A 4,244-nucleotide genomic window follows, 5' to 3' on the forward strand; every position below is an offset into this window, starting at 1 on the left:
CATCAAACAAGATTTGGTTTGACTGCCCCTGCTGGCATTTTGAAGCATGGGGACACTGATACATGAGACGCTGAGGCACTTTGATTAGAGCAGGTCCTAGAGTGCTGCCCCGCCACCCCCACTCCCAGAGCATGTGTAAAAATGCCCTAAAATTACTTACATAGTCTCATTTTTTATTTCTGTTTCCTTGAATATAGTGTATTGTGTCTGTCTAGACTCAGCTAAAATGTCTTTTGTTTAAAATAATATTCCCCACTAAGACATTTCTGAAAAATATTATAAAGAAAATGTGTCTGTGGAGATTTAAATAAAAAAGGCATGATATCTCAAAGGAGGTTTTATAAAGAGTTTATAATTAATATGAGGCTGAAGGTTCAAAAAATTGAATTCTGTGCTTCAGTGAGGTGTGCATTGCTGTCAATAACTGATATTACAAAATAATCTCAATACAATATAAAAACGTACTGGATATAAAAATTTAAGAAAATAGAAATACTGTACAGCAGAAATAACTTGTGTTAAAGTAAAAACCATGTTGTAATAAGGCGAATTATGTGCTGGATTCCCAACAATTCTGTTGCACATGCCTATTTTTAAGCATCTGATAGTTACAGTAAAATGTCAGGATGGAATTTTCAGAATTGCTAAAGGGCACAAAGCTCAGAAGGGAACGTTTTTCCTGACAGGCCTATGGATGGTAAAGAGGATATCCAGAAAAAGAGACCCTCTGTACATCTTTAAAACAAACAAACAAACAAAAATCTAATTGGATCTATTGGATACATAATGAAGTTGGCTGAATATTTAATCAAATAACACTATTGTCAGTTGGGCTAATATTGACAAAATGTAGAGCTGTGGACTCAGTAGTTTGGCAATTGATAGATAGATAGATAGATTGAGATATTTATTTATACATTATGAACTATATAGCATATGACTTGCATTCTTAGGGCATTACCAGTCCTTGCTTTTTCTAGTGGCTAGACAAATCAATGCTCTGAGCACATAGAGCATTGGGATTAGAAGTAGAAAAGGATCATATTAGCTGCATTGCAACACGGCTGCTCAGCATTACTTTCTGCCACTTGAGAAATAAGATGAAACCAATTGCCTCCTTCATGTAGTGCAACTGTGTGAGTAATGAGGGTTCAGTAAAGAGCATGGCTATAAACACTGGGTAAAAAACTGCCAGCATGTCAGGATTATGGGTTGGGAACATTTAAAATGAACGTAATTTGATTCTTCTGAATTTCTCTTTGAAACCCAGGAATTTAAATTAATTTTGAGACTTTAACCACGTTGCTTGATTTTGTAATAGCCAAGACTCTCTGGTATCAATACTTATGTTAATAATATCCAAAATTTGCTCCTGCTCCCCTCCCCAGTACTATATTGTAATTCCTATGGGCTAAAAGGAGATTCTGGGAATCCCTGAAACCAGTTACATGCTGGGAGTACTTTTGTGCCATCTCACTTTATTCTCTTGTTTTAATTCTTGACCAATATAAATATATATGTATAGCAATGCATAATTATATTATATATTTAAATGCTTAGGCTAAGTATTTGAAATTCAAGTAAATGTCTGGGGATTCGTCAGCAAACAGAATTAACCACGTTTGTCCATTTTCTAATTAACCGCCCCCTCAAAAAAAACCCCTTACATTCCATTCAGCTCCAATCTTAGAAAATGCTTTACACATAATGTGTTATGTTCTCCCCTTAAAAATGACTAGTTAAGTAGTGTGTGTGTGCATGCATGCGTGTATGCATATATACAAGCATATAACAAAAAGGTACTGCTTAAGGAGCACTGTATATAATAACATTATGTCTAAGGTTAACAGAAACCAGTAAACTCTAGGTTTTCTCTACAGAGTTTGTGGCAAGGACCTTCAGGCAAAGAACCTGTGAAATTAACTTGGATTTGAACTTGGAAATGTAATTTGTTTTAGCAAGCAGTACTTTTTTGCCAGAAACAGTTAAGTTCAGGTACTAATTGCTACAAATGCTTTAACCTCTTTCTCATGCCATGCTGGGTTTCTAATTGGCTCTTGGATAACTGTAAGATGAAGAGAGAAGGGCAGAGTAGAAATAAAAAGGGGAAGTTTGAATAAAAACTACATTCCTCCAAGATTCCTCTGGAAAATGTAAATGGTTTTAATATTGGTTCTTAAAAGTCCGTAGAATTAGAGACTAGGAATTGGCAGAATCAGAAGTATCAAGAGATCTGGTGCAAGTAGAATTAACATATAGAAGCATGCTGCTTTCCTAGTGGTAAGAATAGTGCCCCTTCCTTCTTACACTAACCCCTTTGTAAATCATGACACAAAACTATTACTTTTTGTTTCATTTTAATTGCTTTATAAGGCATTAAAATCAATTACAGTAGTTATATTAGACACTGAAGACGGGTAAAAATACCATAAAATACTCCTGTACAAATTATGACATAAGAAGTCCTGCTTCTGGGGGGGGTTTTTATGAGGCAATACCTCATTCCCTCAACACAATACATCCATCCTCTAAACTTCTTAACTATGGTGGAAGAACCTCAGCTTGTTCTGTTCGGATAAGCAAAGGCCCAAATGATGAATGGCAGCATTATTTGTTCTGTTTGGATTGTAATCCGTTCGGCTTCCAGGGAATTTACTAAATATGACTGGGGCAGGGGCCTGGCAAGAAAGTATATCCACAAAATTCATGTTTCTTAAAATGTAATTAAATTAGTTTTCCAGTCAAAGGTGGTAAGTCTTTCAACTACAACTAGACTAGGAGAAATCTATCTACAACTTCTAGACATCATGGGCGTATCCACACATGCAAGCACATGTGCTTGCAGCAGGTCAAATAGAAGCGGTGCAAAGCCAGGGTTTTTTGCCTCAGCGCATGAGCTCAGACATGTACTTTGGTGTGGAGCAAATTGTGTCACTTGGGGCAAAATAACCCTGCCTGGCTCGCCCCAGATCTGCAGCCAGGAGGAGCTAAAGCCTGGGGCCAGCACCTGTGCTGTCCCCAGCAGTATAAAAAGCTGCCCTGTCCTGGCCCCATCCATACAACAAGCTGCCCTGGCAAGCAGCTTGGGGCTAGTTGCTCTCTGGAGCTTCTGGGGCCCAGCCAATTAATATCTGGAGACACTACCCCTTGTGCCAGCTGGACTGCTGCAGCAGCATCCCAAATCCATTTTTTAAAATACTCCCAAATCCAAGTTCTTTCACATTTAAAACAAATTAAAAAAAACACTCTACACACACACACACACACACACACACACACACACACACACATCTAGAGAGAGAGAGAGAGACAGTGAAGAGTTAGGTAATGCTTTATTGGTATATTTACAATGTTAAAGCAATTTGGAAGCCGACCAGTGTCTCTATTGTCATGAAAAAATAAATTCTAAGTACCTGTGTGTTGATTTGTGCTTTTGGTTTTCTTCACACATGATGGGTGTGTGATGGGGGGATGCGGTGCTTGCAGGAAGGTGGTGGGAAGGGGTATGGGAGAAGGTGGTGGATGGATGTGGAAAGATGTGGGAGGGATGTGGGTAGGAGTGGGGCAATTGCTGGGGGCACTGTGGGTGTGGGGGCCTTGTGTGGGGGCTGCTCAGGAGGGATGGGTCCCCTGGCCCACCCAGGGTGCGGCCCCCGTCCTCCCCCACAGCACATGGAATACCCCCCCGCCCAGGGTCCCAGCTCCCCCCTGGGGGACCACATCCCCTATCCCCCACAGGGTCCCAGCCCCCCTGCCCAGGGTCCCAGGTACCCTGGAGGCCCCCCCCACCCAGAGTCCCAGCTCCCCCCTGGAGGGCCACAGCTCCTATCCCCCACAGGTCCCAGCCCCCTTGCCCAGGCCCCATAACTAACCTTTAACAGCAGCAGCGGGGGGAGGGGCATGCGCTGAGCCCAGCCTGGTTCTGCTGGCCCTGGGGCTGATCTTGCCACCCAGCCGGGTTGGTCTTGTGGCAGCAGGACCCAGTGTGGCATGCGGGAACTGCTTGCCAGGCCCAGCTGGGTCCTGGGGCCCCTCTGCAGCCCAGCTGGGCTGGGCCCAGATCCCTGAGGCTTGCTGGTATGGCTTTGCACTGGAGTGGGTTGCATGGCTCCAGGAGGTGCGCACAGGAACTGCACCTCCCGGAGCCTGTGACCCACTCTGGTGCAAGGCCGGACTAGTGAGCCACATGGGACTGGGCCAGGTCCTCACTCCCCCCCCCCCCCCCCCCCCCACCCGAAGGGGGG

Source organism: Alligator sinensis, unplaced genomic scaffold (assembly GCF_000455745.1).
Source record: "Alligator sinensis unplaced genomic scaffold, ASM45574v1 scaffold126_1, whole genome shotgun sequence".
Lineage (NCBI taxonomy): Eukaryota > Metazoa > Chordata > Crocodylia > Alligatoridae > Alligator > Alligator sinensis.